Source organism: Bos indicus x Bos taurus, chromosome 10, assembly GCF_003369695.1.
Source record: "Bos indicus x Bos taurus breed Angus x Brahman F1 hybrid chromosome 10, Bos_hybrid_MaternalHap_v2.0, whole genome shotgun sequence".
In the NCBI taxonomy this organism is placed as follows: Eukaryota; Metazoa; Chordata; class Mammalia; order Artiodactyla; family Bovidae; genus Bos; species Bos indicus x Bos taurus.
Window position 1 is genome coordinate 25,665,899 of NC_040085.1, and position 20,618 is coordinate 25,686,516.

Genomic DNA, 20,618 nt, shown 5'->3' on the forward strand with positions numbered 1-20,618 from the left:
AGTTTTGTTTTGTTTTTTCCTCAAGGTCTTCTCTACAGAGAATACAAACTAAGGTGGATGCTGAGAAGATTAAGCCACAAATATTAGCTGAAGAAACCTATATTGTCTCAAGAAGTTAATATGATGAAACAGTCTGAAAATCTTTAAAATAAATGTTTAGTACCCACATATAAGTGAAGTATAATTTCTATTTTAAAAAGCAACAACATGAAACAAACAAATAAAAAGGCAGACATGAGGCAATCAACAAAATATGAAACAAATTCTATTAAAAATGCTGGAAAAAAGTTATGCAGCCTTCATAATCAAACACTAAATGATGTAGTAACTTGGCACTGGAAGAAATTAGTGAATTAAGAGAGACATTCACCCAGAATGCAGCATGCAAGATAACAACAAAAAGGAAGGCAGGTGGGGTAGAAGATAGGAAAGTCATGGAGAACAGATTGTGATGTGCAGTCCTAATTTCTATCATATTATAGTTTCAGAAGAAGACAACAGAGGAAATGGCACAGAGGAAATTATTGAAGAAATGAGAATTTACCAACTGTCCTAAGATCAAAAGTGGATTCAAAGTAATAAGCAGGGTAAATATAAGTATATAATTAAAAATAAAAAACTCTGGAACAGCAAAGTTAAATTGCAGAATAGACAAAATTATTTTAGAAGTTACCAGATTGAGGGCAAGAGGAGAAGCGGGGGACAGAGGATGAGATGAATGGATGGACATGAGTTTGACCAAGCTCCAGGAGATGGTGAAGGACAGGGAGGCCTGGCGTGCTGCTGTTCATTGGGTTGCAAAGAATCAGATATGACTTAGTGAGCAGCAAAAACAAGACAGAAAGGGTTGATACCCTACAAAGGAATGTATTTGATCTGACAGCAAACTGTTCAAACATAATAAGGACAAATATCATATGACATTGCTTGTATGTGAAATCTAAAGAAAAGTATACCAATGAGCTTATTTATGAAATAGAAATAGACTCATAGACATAGAAAAAAAATTTATGGTTACCAAAGATGAAAGGTGGGAAGGGATGAATTAGGAGTTTGGGAGTAAAATATATACACTATTGTTTATAAAATAGATAACCCACAAGGGGCTACTGTACAGCATAGAGAACTATATTCAATACCTTTTAATAACATATAATGGAAAAGAATTTAAAAAGAATATGTATGTATTAATGCATATACATACATATATAGCAAAGTAACATATATATATATATATATATATATATATATATATATATCAGATCAGTCGCTCAGTCACATCCGACTCTTTGCCACCCCATGAATCGCAGCACGCCAGGCCTCCCTGTCCATCACCAACTCCCGAGTTCACTGAGACTCACGTCCATCGAGTCAGTGATGCCATCCAGCCATCTCATCCTCTGTCGTCCCCTTCTCCTCTTGCCCCCAATCCCTCCCAGCATCAGAGTCTTTTCCAATGAGGCAACTCTTCGCATGAGGTGGCCAAAGTACTGGAGTTTCAGCTTTAGCATCATTCCTTCCAAAGAACACCCAGGACTGATCTCCTTCAGAATGGACTGGTTGAATCTCCTTGCAGTCCAAGGGATGCTCAAGAGTCTTCTCCAACACCGCAGTTCAAAAGCATGAATTCTTTGGCGCTCAGCCTTCTTCACTGTCCAACTCTCACATCCATACATGACCACAGGAAAAACCATAGCCTTGACTAGACGAACCTTTGTTGGCAAAGTAATGTCTCTGCTTTTGAATATGCTATCTAGGTTGGTCATAACTTTCCTTCCAAGGAGTAAGCATCTTTTAATTTCATGGCTGCAGTCAACATCTGCAGTGATTTTGGAGCCCCCCAAAATAAAGTCTGACACTGTTTCCCATGAAGTGATGGGACCAGATGCCATGATCTTCATTTTCTGAATGTTGAGCTTTAAGCCAACTTTTTCACTCTCCTCTTTCACTTTCATCAAGAGGCTTTTGAGTTCCTCTTCACTTTCTGCCATAAGGGTGGTGTCATCTGCATATCTGAGGTTATTGATATTTCTCCCGGCAATCTTGATTCCAGCTTGTACTTCTTCCAGTCCAGTGTTTCTCATGATGTACTCTGCATATAAGTTAAACAAACAGGGTGACAATATACAGCCTTGATGTACTCCTTTTCCTATTTGGAACCAGTCTGTTGTCCATGTCCAGTTCTAACTGTTGCTTCCTGACCTGCGTACAAATTTCTCAAGAGGCAGATCAGGTGGTCTGGTATTCCCATCTCTTTCAGAATTTTCCACAGTTTATTGTGATCCACACAGTCCAAGGCTTTGGCATAGTCAGTAAAGCAGAAATAGATGCTTTTCTGGAACTCTCTTGCTTTTTTCATGATCCAGCGGATGTTGGAAACTTGATCACTGGTTCCTCTGCCTTTTCTAAAACCAGCTTGAACATCGGGAAGTTCACGGTTCACATATTGCTGAAGTCTGCCTTAGAGAATTTTGAGCATTACTTTACTAGCGTGTGAGATGAGTGCAATTGTGCAGTAGTCTGAGCATTCTTTGGCATTGCCTTTCTTTTGGATTGGAATGAAAACTGACCTTTTCTAGTCCTGTGGCCACTGCTGAGTTTTCCAAATTTGCTGGCATATTGAGTGTAGCACTTTCACAGCATCATCTCTCAGGATTTGAAATAGCTCAACTAGAATTCCATCACCTCCACTAGCTTCGTTGGTAGTGATGCTTTCTAAGGCCCACTTGACTTCACATTCCAGGATGTCTGGCTCTAGGTCAGTGATCACACCATCGTGATTATGTTGGTCATGAAGATCTTTTTTGTACAGTTCTTCTGTGTATTCTTGCCACCTCTTCTTAATATATATATATACATATATATAAAACTAACACAACATTGTAAATCAACTATATTTCTATAAAAAGTAAAATGTAATAGAGATCAGATGATAATGAAAGGATATCTAAAATTCTGAGGGTACTAATTATTCAATATTATAGAGGGAAAATATTGCATACAAAGGCCATGAGTGCATAGCACTAGCAAGATATGATACAGAGGCATAGGCTTATAGAAAAAAATCACAAGCTTAGTAACATCAATAAATGTGTTCTCCTCAAAGCCCATTATTCCATAAAGAGACTTGAGTCAGACACTTCTTGAAGCACCATGGACAGTGTTCCAGCACAGCAGTACTGACTTCATTCTCTTAGATGATTTATTAGGAAGTTGAAGTAGAGGGCAGGGTGGCAGAGAACCCCTAGTCAACACCATACAAATGGGCACTTCCTGGCTCAGATGTGGCTTTGTCAGATGTTTCTCTCCTCTCTCTCTCTCTGTCTATATATATATAAAATATATATTTATATATATACATACACATACATACATACATGTGCATTCATGCTAAGTTGCTTCAGTCATGTCTGACTCTGTGACTCTATGGATTGCAGCCTGCTAGGCTCCTCTGTTCATGGGATTCTCCAGGAAAGAATACTGGCCTAGGTTGCCATGCCCTCCTCCAGGGGATCTTCCCAACCCAGGGATTGAATCTGTGTCTCCTGCAACTCCTGCATTTCAGGCTGATTCTTTACTGCTGAGCCTCCGGGGAAGCCCACATACATACACACACACATATATTTCAGCCACACAAAGACAAAAATATTTACCATTCACAGATTCCCTACTACCACCTGACAAGCCATACTCTGAAACTACTGTTCTACTGATTTTCACCTAAACATATGGACAGTTTTGCTATTTTAATGTATTGATCAGCTAGCAAGAATTCTCAAGGTGAACATGGAAATATGAACCCAGAGAGGCAGGCAGAGAACAGAAGCCTACTTTTACTCTGGGTCTTACTAAACCTGGGTCATCTTGAGCTTTAGTTTTCAGGCCTTCAAAGGACCTGAAAGATGGTAACCAAAGCTTGTTTCAGATGAGTACATAGGTCTAAGACCATGCAAGGTATATGCTCAGTGTAAGGGATGATGGGAAATAAACTGCCTTCCTTTACCATTACCAAGTGAATACACATTATTAAAAAGTTGGAAAAGGATAGTTAAGTGCCAAGCCCTTCAGGTATGTAGATTCCACACTCAAACTGCTTTTAATTACCTTTCAAATAATAGTGAAAGCAACATGTTCTCATTTTATATAATACAGCTAGCCCTTCCATCATAAACAATCATGCTAACCCTCTCCTTAAAATAAAAAGAGGTCTAAAGTCCAAATTTGCTAGATTCTTTCTGGAGGATGTTTTTGCTTTTCTAATCAGTAACAATTCTACCTTGGTATTCTCTAACTTAAAATTAAATGATAACTCTAACCATAAAAATATGTTTTATATAAAATACTAGGGAAATGAATGGTTTCCCTCTGAAAACAACCTAAAAACTATGTAAGTGACTCCTACACATCAGGAAAATGAGGGGAAAAGTCCACATCAAAGTGCATAGGAGAGGCAAAGATAAAATCTTGCTATAATTCTACCCCCAGTGCAGTGACCACTACAAGAAGGAACTCAAATCTCAGAGCTTCTCCCTGAGGAGGGACAGGTTTGAGTCCCACTTTGGATACTTCATCTTTTAAGAACTGCACTTGAGAGATGAGCCCCTAAAACATCTAGCTCTGAAAGCCAGTGGGCTTGAATCTAGAAGATTTAAAAGGTCATGGTAAATTGAGAAATCATTCTTAAAGGGCTCATACATGGATTCATCTTCCCAGGGCCCACTGCAGAGTGTTTAAAAAGCATCAAGACTGTATGTGAAAGAAGGGTATTTGCTTATCCTAAAGCACCATCCTGAGAGCCAGGCATCTAATTTAACAAAACACTAGACTGCATCTAATTTAACAAAACCAACCGTGGTCCTCTCCAGGGATGAAGGCTGGCAGGTGCTATCTTTGTACTTTCCCTTAGACGTATTGCAACTCTCTGGTACCTCCAAGAAAGGAGCTTGGATCTCATCTGGCACCCTGATATTTGTAGCTGCCACCAAGGATGCGTCTAAGTCATCTTTACGTTGCCTACAAAAGGTTCACTTCAAATGTGAAAACACAGGGACTGAAAGTGAAAGGATGGGAAATGATATTCCAAGAAAACGGACACCAAAGAAAGCTGAAGTAGCTATACTGATATCAGACAAGAGAGATTTTGAAACAAAGAGTTTTATAAGAGACAAAGAAGTTATAACATTATGGTAAAGAGAGCAAACAAGAAGATATAAGATCTTAAAATATTTATGTATCCAACAAAGGAGCACCTAACTATACACAGCAAATACTAACCGACCTAAAGGGGGAAATAGACAGCAATTCAATTATAATAGGATAATACTCCACTTTTATCAATACATAGTTCAATCACATAGGTATTAGTTGAGAAAACATCGGCCTTAAACAACATATTAGACTAGAAGAACTTCACAGACATATAAAGAACATTTCATCCCAAAACAACAGTATACACATTCTTCTCAGGCAATCATGGAGCGTCGTCTAAGATAGATTATATATTAGGTCACATAAAAGTCTTAATATATTAAAGATGATTCCAATTATATCAAGTATCTTTTCCAACCACGATAGTATGAAACTAGATATCAATTACAAGAAGAAAACTGGAAAATTCACCAATTTGTAGAGCTTAAAACATACTACTGAACAATCAACAGGTCAAAGAAGAAATCAAGAGAAATTTTAAAATTTGGAAACATGGAAATACAATTCATCAAAACATGTGGAATGCAGTAAAAGTAATCGCAAGACAAACATAATAATGAATGCCTATTTAATACCTCCAGAAATAAGACAAATATCAAATAAAAAACCTAAACTGACATCTCAAGGAACTAGTAAAAAAAAAATAAGATATAAAAACCAAAGTTAATGGAAGGAAATAACAAAGATCAGAGCAGAAATAAATATAATAGAAATTAAAAAGATAAAAGAAAAGGTCAAAGACTAAGAGGTAATTCTTTGAAAAGGTAAGTAAAGTTGACAAATCTTTAGACTCACTAAGAAAGCAGCAAAGAATCATATAAATTTAAAATTTTAAAAATGAACATTACACCTGAAACCATAGAATACAAATAGTTGTAAGAGACTAGTATGAACAATTATATACTAACAAATTGGACAACTTTGAATAAATAGACAAATTACTAGAAAAATACAATATACCCAGACCAAATTATGAATAGAAAATCTAAACAAATTGATTACTTGTAAGGAGATTGAATTGGTAATCAGAAATCTCCCAATAACAACAAAAAGTCAAGGACATGAATCACTGGTAAATTCTACCAAATATTTACAGAAGAATCAATACTAGTCATTCTCAAACTTCCAAAATATAAAAGAAAGAACAGTTCAAAATCATTTCACTAGGCCAGCATTTTCTTGATACAACAACCAGACAAGGATCACACACACACACACACACACACACACACACACACACCAGATTGCAGGCCAATATCCCCAATGGAAATAGAGACAAAAATCCTCAAAATGAATATGATAAAGTATTAGAAAATCATACACTATGATCAAGTAGGATTCATTTCAAGGATTCAAGAAAAGCTCATTATTTGCAAATCAATTAATTTTATATACCCTATTAACAAAACGAAGGGTAGAAATCATATAATCTCAATAGGTGCAAATAAAGCATTGACAAAATTTAATATTCATGTACAAAAAAATTTTTAACAAAGTAAAAGCCATATATCACATGGCCACAGCTAACATCATACCCAATGATGTAAAACTGGAAGCTTTTCCCCTAAGAACAAAAACAAGATGAGGAAGCCCACTCTCACCACTTCTATTCAACATAGTATTAGAAGTCCTAGGAGGAGTAACAGGGAAGAAAAGGAAATAAAAGCCATCCAAATTGGAAAGGAAGAAATGAAACGATCAATATTTACAAATGACATGATGTCATATATTCAAAACCTTAAAGGCTTCACTCAAAATTGTAAGAACTAATCAACAAATTCCAAAAAATTACAGGATACAAAATCAATATATAAAATCTGTTGTATTTTTATATAGTAACAAACAGAGAATTTTAGAAAGCAATCACATTTACAGTTGCATCAAAAATAATAAAGTGCATGGGAATAAATTTATCCAAGGGGATGAAAGACATATACACTGAAAACCATAACAGATTTATGAAAGAAACTGAAGAAACAAATAAATGGAAAGATAGTCTGTGTTCATGGATTGGAAGAATATTCTTAAAATGTCCACACTTCCCAAAGCAATCAATTGACTCAATGCAATCCCTATCAACATTTCAATAATACTTAACAAATATAGAACAAATAATCCTACAGTTTTTATGGAACCATAAAACAACCTGAATAATCAAGGCAATGTTGGGGTAGAATAACAAAGTTGGAAGCATCACGGTCCTTGATTTCAAACTGTATTGCGAAGCTATAGAAATCGAAACAGTATAATACTGGCATAAAAACAGACACTGAAATCAATGGAATAGAATATAGAGCTCCAAAATAAACCCACACATATATGATCAATTAATTTATGACAAAGGAGTTAAGAATATACAATAGGTAAAGGAATGTTTATTCAATAATATTCGTTATAAGTAACAGTTTTTTGTTATCGATCAGCAATATTTGGAAAACAGGACAGCTACAAGAAAAAGACTGAAACTGAAACACTATCTTTCACCATATAGAAAAATTAATTTAAAATGGATTTAAAACCTAAATATAAGATCTGAAACCATAAAACTCCTGGAAGAAAACAGGGTAGTAAACTCTTGACATTGGTCTTGGTGATGACTTTTTTTTGGTATCTGACACCAAAGGAAAGGCAGCAAAAACAAAAATAAACAAGTGGGATTACATTTAACTTAAAAGCTTCTGCACAACAAAGGAAACCATCAAGGAAAATGATAAGACAGTCCACTGAATAGCAGAAAACATTTGCAAATTATATATCTGATAAGGGGTTAATTTCAAATCTGTATAAATAACTCATACAACTCATTAGCAAGAAATAAACCATCTAATTTTAAAATGCGCAGATTTGAATAGATATTTTCAAAAGAAGACATACAGGTAAGGGGTACATGAAAAGGTGCTTAGCATCACAAATGATCAGGGAAATGGATGTCAAAGCCACAGTAAGGTATCACCTCCCATCTGTTAGAATGGCCATCATCAAAAAATATAAGAAATAACAAGTGTTTGTAAGAATCTACAGAAAAGGAAACTCTCTGCACTGTTGGGAGTTTCTACTAAAAGAGAAGATGTATAACTTGAGAGTTGCGAGTTAAGTTTTTTGTTTTTTGTTTTTTATTTTTTTATTTTTTTCTTTAATAGAAAATTATTTAATTAGTATACATGTGTTCCCCATCCTGAACCCTCCTCCCTCCTCCCTCCCCATACCATCCCTCTGGGTCATCCCAGTGCACCAGCCCCAAGCATCCAGCATCGTGCATTGAACCTGGACTGGCATCTCGTTTCATACATGACGTTTCACATGTTTCAATGCCATTCTCCCAAATCTTCCCACCCTCTCCCTCTCCCACAGAGTCCATAAGACTGTTCTATACATCAGTGTCTCTTTTGCTGTCTCGTATACAGGGTTATCATTACCATCTTTCTAAATTCCATATATATGCGTTAGTATACTGTATTGGTGTTTTTCCTTCTGGCTTACTTCACTCTGTATAATAGGCTCCAGTTTCATCCACCTCATTAGAACTGATTCAAATGTATTCTTTTTAATGGCTGAGTAATACTCCATTGTGTATATGTACCACCACTTTCTTATCCATTCATCTGCTGATGGACATCTAGGTTGCTTCCATGTCCTGGCTATTATAAACAGTGCTGCGATGAACATTGGGGTACACGTGTCTCTTTCCCTTCTGGTTTCCTCAGTGTGTATGCCCAGCAGTGGGATTGCTGGATCATAAGGCAGTTCTATTTCCAGTTTTTTAAGGAATCTCCACACTGTTCTCCATAGTGGCTGTACTAGTTTGCATTCCCACCAACAGTGTAAGAGGGTTCCCTTTTCTCCACACCCTCTCCAGCATTTATTATTTGTAGACTTTTGGATCGCAGCCATTCTGACTGGTGTGAAATGGTACCTCATAGTGGTTTTGATTTGCATTTCTCTGATAATGAGTGATGTTGAGCATCTTTTCATGTGTTTGTTAGCCCTCTGTATGTCTTCTTTGGAGAAATGTCTATTTAGATCTTTGGCCCATTTTTTGATTGGGTCGTTTATTTTTCTGGAGTTGAGCTGTAGGAGTTGCTTGTATATTTTTGAGATTAGTTGTTTGTCGGTTGCTTCATTTGCTATTATTTTCTCCCATTCTGAAGGCTTCTTCACAGAGCTAGAACAAATAATTTCACAATTTGTATGGAAATACAAAAAACCTCAAATAGCCAAAGCGATCTTGAGAAAGAAAAATGGAACTGGAGGAATCAACCTACCTGACTTCAGGCTCCACTACAAAGCCACAGTTATCAAGACAGTATGGTACTGGCACAAAGACAGAAATATAGATCAATGGAACAAAATAGAAAGCCCAGAGATAAATCTACGCACATATGGACACCTTATCTTTGACAAAGGAGGCAAGAATATACAATGGATTAAAGACAATCTCTTTAACAAGTGGTGCTGGGAAATCTGGTCAACCACTTGTAAAAGAATGAAACTAGAACACTTTCTAACACCATATACAAAAATAAACTCAAAATGGATTAAAGATCTCAACATAAGACCAGAAACTATTAAACTCCTAGAGGAGAACATAGGCAAAACACTCTCTGACATACATCACAGCAGGATCCTCTATGATCCACCTCCCAGAATATTGGAAATAAAAGTAAAAATAAACAAATGGGACCTAATTAAACTTAAAAGCTTCTGCACATCAAAGGAAACTATTAGCAAGGTGAAAAGACAGCCTTCAGAATGGGAGAAAATAATAGCAAATGAAGCGAGTTAAGTTTTATTTGGGGCAAAATGAGGACTGCAGCCCGGGAGGCAGCATCTCAGAGAGCTCTGAGAGACTGCTCCTAAGTGGCAGTGGGGGAAAGTCAATGTAAGTGCTTCTCTAGATAGGAGGAGATGCAAGGATTGAGATCATAAAATCTGTTCCTAAACACATCCAACTATCTAAAGATTCCCTGGAGCACAGAGTGCCTCCCTCCTCCCTGAACTCCCTCGGATTGTTGAAGGTCACAGCCATAGCAGCACGGGGTTCAGTCTCCATGGAGGCAGACGGCAGATGCCTTTGTTGTTCAGTTGTTGGCAATGCTCTTGGTAAGTGCCAATTTGTAGTTGACAGTAGGAATGTGGATTGGTGTAGCTTTTGTGAAAATTGTATGGAGGGTCCTCAAAAAATTAAAAATAGAACCTCCATATGATTCTGAAATTCTACTTTTGTGTATATATCTGAAGAAAATGAATATTCTAACTCAAAAATATATACATATCCCCATATTCATTGCAGAATTATTTACAATAGCAAAGATAAGGAAACAACCTAAGCATCCATCAATGGATGAATGGATAAATAAATTATGGTTTATACCTACCACGGATTATTTTTCAGCCATAAGACATAAATGTTGCTAATTGCAACAATATGGATGGAACTTCAGGGCATTATGCTAAATGAAATAAATCAGACAGAAAAAGACAAATACTATCTGATTTCATTTATATCTAGAATAAAATTTAATGAACTCTTGGAGACAGAGAAGCAGATAGGTGGTTGCCAGAGGCAGGGGTTTGCGGTTTCTGAAAAGTGTGAAGGGAGTTAAAAACTGCTATTTTTCAATTACAAAATAAGGCATGGGGCTTTAATGCACAACATAGTGATTAGAGCTAACAATATTTTATCGTATATTTGAAGGTTGCTAGGAGATTAGAACTTAAAAGTTCTCATAACAAGAATAAACAAATTTTATAATTTTGTATGGTGATGGATGTTAACTAGACCTATTGTAGTGGCCATTTTACAATAGATAAAAATACTAAATTATTATGTTGTATATCTAAAACTAACCATATGTTAATTATAGCTCAATAAAAAGTACATATGAGAGAAATTAAAATACTGTTAACAAACAGGCCATCTTAAATAGAGATAAGATGTTTTAAGGTCCTTGTATTGTGCAGGAAATAAGTAAACCTTAAATTAATGCATTCTAAAAGATAGAAATTTGATGGTATAAATCAGTTTACTAAAATTAGAGGATTTTAAAAATGGAATGATATAATGTATTTGATCTATTCATAAAAAGGCAAGATGGAGAAAATAAAAACAGTGGATCAAATAGAATGCACAAAATAAAAATATCAGTCATATAAAATATGTGATTACATTTAAATATTTAAAGAGCTTTGTTTATTTGTTTATTATAGTACTATAATATTTATTATAAGTATTATTTATTTTAATATTTAAAGTCTAACAGAAATGAAAATATTAAAAAATATATGATATTTATAGAAGTCAATCTAAAATATAAGGATACAAAATGCCTGAATATACAAAGTCTAACAGGACTGAAAAAATTAAAAGCTATATGATATTTACAGAAGGGCAATCTATAAAAAATGCTTTAATATAAAAGTGTTAAAAACTAACAAACAGAAAAAGTCACAAATGTAGAAAACAAACTTATGCATACCAAGGGGGAAAAGGGGGGAGGGATACATTCAGAGATTGGGACTGACATATTCACACTACTAAATATAAGATAAATAACTAATAAGAATCTACTCTATAGCACAGGGAACTCTACTTGATACTCTGTAATAACCTACATGGGAAAAGAATTTATAAAAAAGTGGATACTTCTATATATATACAACTGATTCACTTTGCTGTACAACAGAAAAACATTATAAATCAACTATTCTCAATAAAAATTAATGTAAATAATGAAAGTGTTAAAGAGCATATAAGACACATAATTATCCAAATAAACTCCTCATAGATATGTTGTACCAGACAAAAGAAACTTTAAGGCAGCAGCTGCTGCTGCTTCTAAGTCACGTCAGTCCTGTCCGACTCTGCACAACCCCATAGACGACAGCCCACCAGGCTCCTCCGTCCCTGGAATTCTCCAGGAAAGAACACTGGAGTGGGTTGCCCTTTCCTTCTCCAATGCATGAAAGTGAAAAGTGAAAGTGAAGTTGCTCAGTCATGACTCTTCACAACCCCATGGACTGCAGCCCACCAGGCTTCTCTGTCCATGGGATTTTCCAGGCAAGAGTACCGGAGTGGGTTGCCATTGCCTTCTCCGACTTTAAGGCAGAGGCAAATGATAAAAATTCACTTTATTAAAAATGTATAAGAATTCTAAGCTTTATGAAGCAAATCATATCATGTAAAAACTGACAAAACTACAGAGAGAATCTGATTAATTCACCATCATAGTTGAATATTTTAATACATATTTCTTAGTAACTTACAGATAAAATAGGCCAAAAATATCAGAAAGAGAATCTGAAGAAACAAGCAACCTTGATTTTATAGACACATAGAAAATTATACACTAAAAATAGAAAAAGAAAAATAGAAGAAAATTATACACTACACCGGTAACAGATATTCCTTCTAAGCACACAAAACATTTATGAAAACTGATTATAAACATAGCCTTAAAGAAATCATAACATCGCTTCTCGGCCTTTTGGCTAAGATCAAGTGTAGTATCTGTTCTTATCAGTTTAATATCTGATACGTCCTCTATCCGAGGACACTAAAAAAAAAAAAAAAAAAGAAATCATAACAAATTTGTTTGACCATAGTGCAAGGAAATTAGAACTAATAAGAAAATGATACTAATAAAACAAAACCCACACTGTACTTTTGAAAATTAATGAGTGCCTTCCTAAATAAGGCATGAGTTAGATCACAGGATTTTAAAAATATTCAGAATGGAATACTGAAAATACTTAATATTATAATTAATGAAATACAGCCAAATTAGTACCTTTTCATAAAAGAAAAGAAGAAAGTCTCAATCAGTGAGCTAATTACTTACATTTTATATCTTAGGAAAAGAAGTGGGGGTGGGGATTAAAAGAAGGAATAATACATAGCAATAAAAAAGAGAACAAACTACTTACTATTCCTTCACAACAATCTGGATGTCTCTCATAGATATAATGTTGATTAAAAGCAACCAGGTGCAAAGGTTATGTACTGTATGGTTTTATTCCATGAAGTTCAAGAGCAGACAAAATGAATCAGTAGTGATAAAAATGACAGAAATTTTCTCTGAAGAGAATAACTGAAAAGGGGCACAAGGGAACTGAACTGTCTGAAATGTTCTGTCTCTTGACCTGGATGGTGGTTTCACAGAAATATTCGTTTGTAAAATGCATTTGACTGCATATTTTAGATTTGTGCACTTTATAGTATACATGCTATACCTCAACAGAAAGGCTTAAGAAAACAATGAAAAGTAATTTCAGATTGAGACATATACACTATTGCTACTATGGATAAAACAGATAACTAATGAGAACATGCTGCATAGCATAGGGAACTCAATCCACTGTGGTGACCTGAATGGAAAGAAGTCCAAAAGGGAGGGGATATATGTACCTGGACGGAGGAGCCTGGTAGGCTGCAGTCCATGGGGTTGCTAAGAGTCGGACACGACTGAGCGACTTCACTTTCACTTTTCACTTTCATGCACTGGAGAAGAAAATGGCAATCCACTCCAGTGTTCTTGCCTGGAGAATCCCAGGGACGGCGGAGCCTGGTGGGCTGCCGTCTATGGGGTCGCACAGAGTTGGACACGACTGAAGCGACTTAGCAGCAGCAGCAGCAGCATGTGTGCATGTATGGCTGATTCATTGTGCTGCACAGCAGAAACTAAAACAACATTGCAAAGCAACTATATTCCAATAAAAATTAATTAAAAAAATGAATCTAGAATAGAGACAGTAAAGCCACAAGTTTTCTAAATAGAAAATGAAATATACAAGCATTAAAGTAGATTGACCAAGAAAAATGAGAGAATAAAACAATTTTAAGATAAAAGAGTATACAACTTAGATGATGTATTTAAAAGAGAAAATGTGAACACTAAATATAACTTTTTAGCAATACACTTGAGAACATAGATGAAATTAATTTTTAGAAAAAGTAATGAGGAAATAGAAAATCTGAAGACTGTATAATTAGAGTTGTACTAAAAGTTCACTTTGGTCATACACTATTGCCAAATATTAAACAAACATTCAACCAAAGCCAAGGCAAAATTCAAATAAAATTATCACAGAACAAATTTCTGGAATATAGTAGTAAATCTAAAATTTATTTGAAATATTTGTTTCTGATAGCAATTATAGTGTCAAACTTTCATAATTGGCTAAAGAACAGTAATTTCTTTTTAGGGTCAGTTGCCATGTAGCCAAGCTATTATATAGTAGTGATACCAAATATGCTGTTTTTCCAACTGGCATATTTAAAAACATAACAAACTTCTTTATAGCTGGCTGAATATAATAGAGGAAAAAGTTTTTCATAAAATATTTTCTAGTAGTAAATTCACATGTGGAATTTAAAAATTGGATAAAATTTTTTTAAAGAACTTCTTATACTTTTAGCTACTAAAATTTGTAATGAATCCTTGACTATCATTTTACAGATATTTTCTTTTACATTTTTAGACTCCATAAAAACCCTAAGAATCATCTTAAATTACATCCAAGCCAAGTTTTATTAGTAAGAATAAAATTTCTCTAGCATATTATTTTCTTCATATTATTTGTTTATTTATATGTACACTCATGGATTAAAGTTTGTGTTATATTGAAGTTTTATTTTTCATACTATTTATAGCTGATAACATTTATATTCTATTTATAATCCATTTGTTGATGGGAATTATGACAAAATAAATAACTTTCAAAGTTTAGGATTAAAATATAATCCAATATCCACTGTTCCCCCTTATATTAATACTTAACTTTTTAAAAGCATAATTTGGATCAAAATAATCTTATTAAATTCATATAGTGGCTTTATTTTAATATATATTCAGTTCAGCCGCTCTGTCATGTCCGACTATTTATGACCCCATGAATTGCAGTACGCCAGGCCTCCCTGTCCATCACCAACTCCTGGAGTTCACTCAGACTCACATCCATCAAGTTGGTGATGCGATCCAGCCATCTCATCCTCTGTTGTCCCCTTCTCCTCCTGCCCCCAATCCCTCCCAGCATCAGAGTCTTTTCCAATGAGTCAACTCTTCGCATGAGATGGCCAAAGTATTGGAGTTTCAGCTTTAGCATCAGTCCTTCCAAGGAACACCCAGGACTGATCTTTAGAATGGACTGGTTGGATCTCCTTGCAGTCCAAGGGACTCTCAAGAGTCTTCTCCCACACCACAGTTCAAAAGCATCAATTCTTCAGTGCTCAGCTTTCTTCACAGTCCAACTCTCACATCCATACATGACCACAGGAAAAACCATAGCCTTGACTAGACAGACCTCTGTTGGTAAAGTAATGTCTCTGCTTTTCAATACACTATCTAGGTTGGTCATAACTTTCCTTCCAAGGAGTAAGCGTCTTTTAATTTCCTGGCTGCAATCACCATCTGCAGTGATTTGGGAGCCCCAGAAAATAAAGTCTGACACTGTTTCCACTATTTCCCCATCTATTTCCCATGAAGTGATGGGACCAGATGCCATAATCTTCATTTTCTGAATGTTGAGCTTTAAGCCAACTTTTTCACTCTCCTCTTTCACTTTCATCAAGAGGCTTTTTGGTTCCTCTTCACTTTCTGCCATCAGGGTGGTGTCATCTGCATATCTGAGGTTATTGATATTTCTCCCGGCAATCTTGATTCCAACTTGTGCTTCTTCCAGCCCAGCGTTTCTCATGATGTACTCTGCATAGAAGTTAAATAAGCAGGGTGACAATATACAGCCTTGACATACTCCTTTTCCTATTTGGAACCAGTCTGTTGTTCCATGTCCAGTTCTAACTGTTGCTTCCTGAACTGCATACAGGTTTCTCAAGAGGCGGGTCAGGTGGTCTGGTATTCCCATCTCTTTCAGAATTTTCCACAGTTTATTGTGATCCACACAGTCAAAGGCTTTGGCATAGTCAATAAAGCAGAAATAGATGTTTTTCTGAAACTCTCTTGCTTTTTTGATGATCCAGCAGTAGTTGGCAATTTGATCTCTGATTCCTCTGCCTTTTCTAAACCAGCTTGAACATCTGGAAGTTCACAGTTCACGTACTGCTGAAGCCTGCCTTGGAGAATTTTAAGCATTACTTTACTAGCGTGTGAGATGAGTGCAATTGTGCAGTAGTTTGAGCATTCTTTGGCATTGCCTTTCTTTGGGATTGCAATGAAAACTGACCTTTTCCAGTCCTGTGGCCACTGCTGAGTTTTCCAAATTTGCTGGCATATTGAGTGTAGCACTTTCACAGCATCATCTTCCAGGATTTGAAATAGCTCAACTGGAATCCCACCACCTCCACTAGCTTTGTTCGTAGTGATACTTTCTAAGACCCACTTGACTTCACATTCCAGAATGTCTGGCTCCAGGTGAGTGAGCACACCATCGTGATTATCTTGGTCATGAAGATATTTTTTGTACAGTTCTTCTGTGTATTCTTGCCACCTCTTCTTAATATCTTCTGCTTCTGTTAGGTCCATACCATTTATATCTTTTATCGAGCCCATCTTAGCATGAAATGTTCCCTTGGTATCTCTAATTTTCTTGAAGAGATCTCTAGTCTTTCCCATTCTGTTGTTTTCCTCTATTTCTTTGTATTGATCGCTGAGGAAGGCTTTCTTATCTCTTCTTGCTATTCTTTGGAACTCTGCATTCAGATGCTTATATCTTTCCTTTCTCCTTTGCTTTTCACTTCTCTTCTTTTCACAGCTATTTGTAAGGCTTCCTCAGACAGCCATTTTGCTTTTTTGCATTTCTTTTCCATGGGGATGGTCTTGATCTCTGTCTTCTGTGCAATGTCACAAACCTCATTCCATAGTTCATCAGGCACTCTATCTATCAGATCTAGTCCCTTAAATCTATTTCTCACTTCCACTGTATAATAATAAGGGATTTGATTTAGGTCATACCTGAATGGTCTAGTGGTTTTCCCTACTTTCTTCAATTTAAGTCTGAATTTAGTAATAAGCAGTTCATGATCTGAGCCACAGTCAGCTCCCAGTCTTGTTTTTGCTGACTGTATAGAGCTTCTCCATCTTTGGCTGCAAAGAATATAATCAATCTGATTTCGGTATTGACCATCTGGTGATGTCCATGTATAGAGTCTTTGCCGAGGACCAGCCCCGGCTGATCCAGGGTATTCCAAGGGGAGACGGCGTCGGCGACCTATTCAAATGGTAATTAGAGATATAAAGAGTAATAGAATGAGGATAGCTCAGTAGGAAAATTCAGTGGAGAAAAGAGGCTGAGTAGCTTGGTTTACGCGGAAAATCAATATAACCCATGACACCAGATTAGCTCTGACCATGGAGGCCGCAGGCGCCCTCTCGAATAGCGGAAGGTGCCCCACCTTAGACACCTTCTCGAGTGGGTCTTAGAAGCCCAGGCAAATAAGTAGTCGCAGAGGATATCCACGCTCCAGATGGAGACTTCAGCCGGAAGTTAAAGGAAAGAATGACATGGGGAGACCAAGCATTGGTGAGCAAGGCCCATAGCTTTATTTTTAACAGGGGCTTTTATACCCTAAGTTACACATAGAGGATAATAGGGGATGCAAAGTCAGCAGTTTTTGATCCTTATCAAAAACCAGGGTTTCTTTCCTGCAAATTTATCATATACAAATGGTTTAGGTGATTTACATCATCTTCTGGCCAGAAGGCCTACTAACATTTTATGACTCTTGACAAGGACTTATCAACAAAGACTTACTTTCTCTAAGAGTAATTATTTTAAGGTTTGGCGCCATCTTCCAAAGATAAAATTGCATTCCTATAGGGTGGATGTATAATGGGTTTACAACAAAGGAAAGAATTTATTACCTTAAGGGTCTAAAGTTACTAACACCAAGGCCACTACTTATTTTTTCTACATACCCACTATTAATTAATACACATTCAAGGATACAATTCAGGGGATGTGAAAACTTGGCAACAAGCATTGACTCATCAATGAAATCCTTTACTAGTCTTATTCTGACAGTTTCTAAGTCTCTGAGAGGCTCTAAGCTATTTGAATATCTTAAGCTTCCCATGCCTCTCGAGGCTGGGAGACTGTAAACAATCGTATGCATAGCTGCAGGAGTCCGGGTAAACTTGTCAGGCGAGTTAGAGAGCCATCTGAGAGGTTTGGATTTAAACACTCCAAATTGCCCAGGAACTTTATTAATTGGAGCTGTAAGTTAACTCTTTGACAGAGAGAGCGAGATGGTGGTAGGGGACAGCCCCCAGTAAAGTCAGAGGTGAGAGCACAAAGCAATAAAGTAGGCAGACTCTGGTTTTTTGGGGGAAGATACTCGAGAATATCCGGGGAGACTCCCGAGGCTCGATCCCGCCTTTGCGTATGCCGAGCCTCCTTCCTCATGACCTTTGTCACGAGCGGAATGTCTCTCGCCGGCTCCTGGCAAGTCTTCTCTTGTGTTGTTGGAAGAAGGTGTTTGCTATGATCAGTGTGTTCTCTTGGCAAAACTCTATTAGCCTTTGCCTGCTTCATTCCATATTCCAAGGCCAAATTTACCTGTTACTTTTACTTTTATAATTTATTGTTACAAGGTGTTTCTTGACTTCCTACTTTTGCATTCCAGTCCCCTATAATGAAAAGGACATCTTTTTGGGGTGTTAGTTCTAAAAGGTCTTGTAGGTCTTCATAGAACCGTTCAACTTCAGCTTCTTCAGCATTACTGGTTGGGGCATAGACTTGGATTACTGTGATATTGAATGGTTTGCCTTGGAAACGAACAAAGATCATTCTATCATTTTTGAGATTGCATCCAAGTACTGCATTCCGGACTCTTTTGTTGACCATGATGGCTACTCCATTTCTTCTAAGGGATTCCTGCCCATAGTAGTAGATATAATGGTCATCTGAGTTAAATTCACCTATTCCAGTCCATTTTAGTTCGCTGATTCCTAGAATGTCGATGTTCACTCTTGCCATCTCCTGTTTGACCACTTCCAATTTGCCTTGATTCATGGACCTGACATTCCAGCTTCCTATGCAATATTGCTCTTTACAGCATCGGACCTTGCTTCTATCACCAGTCACACCCACAACTTGGTATTGCTTTGGCACCATCCCTTCATTCTTTCTGGAGTTATTTCTCCACTGATCTCCAGTAGCATATTGGAGATGTTAGTTCTTAACTATTTGAATGTTTATATTGATGGCGAATGCTAGGTTGGGTCTAAAAGTTGTTTTAGCATTCATCATTAATATAAATATTCAAATAGATATAAACATGTAAGAGGAAAAAACAGCTAATATATAAGGAAGAAATATATATTTCTAGAATGCTTATCTACATGAAGATTTGTACTTTAATAGAAAATTGAATATCAACTTGTTTGTATTGAGACAGTTTTTCCTCAATAGATGCATGGAAATGGTGCCTGACCACATGATCATTGATCATGCATAAATTCTAGTTTGCACATTTCTTATCAAAGTAGTATTTGTCTTCTGAGGTTTCCAGAGGTTGAGGAAGAAGCTAAATAGTGACTTTTAACCAAATATTAAGACTGAGGTCAAATTTAGCATATATGTAAATACTAGTAAAACAAAAATAAATAACAACAAAAAACCCTCCCAAAAAAGAAAACACTAGTCTCAGATTTTTCTAAGTCTATCTAGTAATGAAGGAAAAAATAATTCTAAAGTTACACACACAATTAAGGAATACAGAAAAAGAAGAAAACTTCCACCATATTTTATGAAACTAGAACAAATGATGCAGAAAATAAAGAAGTATAAAAGATATAAGTATTGGAAAAGAAGAAAGTGTATATTATTGACAAATAATTTGATTGTCAACACTCTCCCAAAGGAATCAATAGGTAATTTGTTAAAATTAAAATTTATATTAACAAATTTCTTAGATATCACATCAATTTCATTTCTGTTTACAAAATGCAAAAATTAATTCATAAAATAGCAAGTATTTATAAAAGATAAAAAATAAAAGGATAAATATTTTTAAAATGTGCAAACCCATTATGGAAAAAATATAAATTTTACTGTAAGAAGTTCTAAAAATAGAGATATATTATAAAATTATATCACTTAATATTGGAAAAATGTTAATTTTCCCCAAATTAATCTATGGATTCAAGTTGATCCAATCAAAATGCCAATAGGGTGTGTGTGTGTGGAAGAGGAGAGAGAGAATGAGTCTGGGAAATACTTGAAAACTGATCTAAAATTTATGAGGATGCATAAAGGGACAAAAATAACACATTGTTCCTGAAGATGATGACTGTTAGGGCAATTGTCTTAGCATACATCCAACCTTAAAATAATACTGTACTATTTCAGACAATGTGGTACTTTTTAAGGGATATAGCAATTAAACAGAACAAAAAATCTTGAAATAGAGTAGAGCTATGAATATTTGATTTATGGCAGAGTTGGTATTGTAGGTA

The 20,618-nt window shown here is 35.9% G+C and overlaps 1 pseudogene; it reads left to right on the forward strand.

Moving 5' to 3' along the window:
• Positions 1 to 12,676: 12,676 nt before the first annotated feature.
• On the forward strand, positions 12,677 to 12,790 carry LOC113900556 (annotated as a pseudogene).
• Positions 12,791 to 20,618: the final 7,828 nt, after the last annotated feature.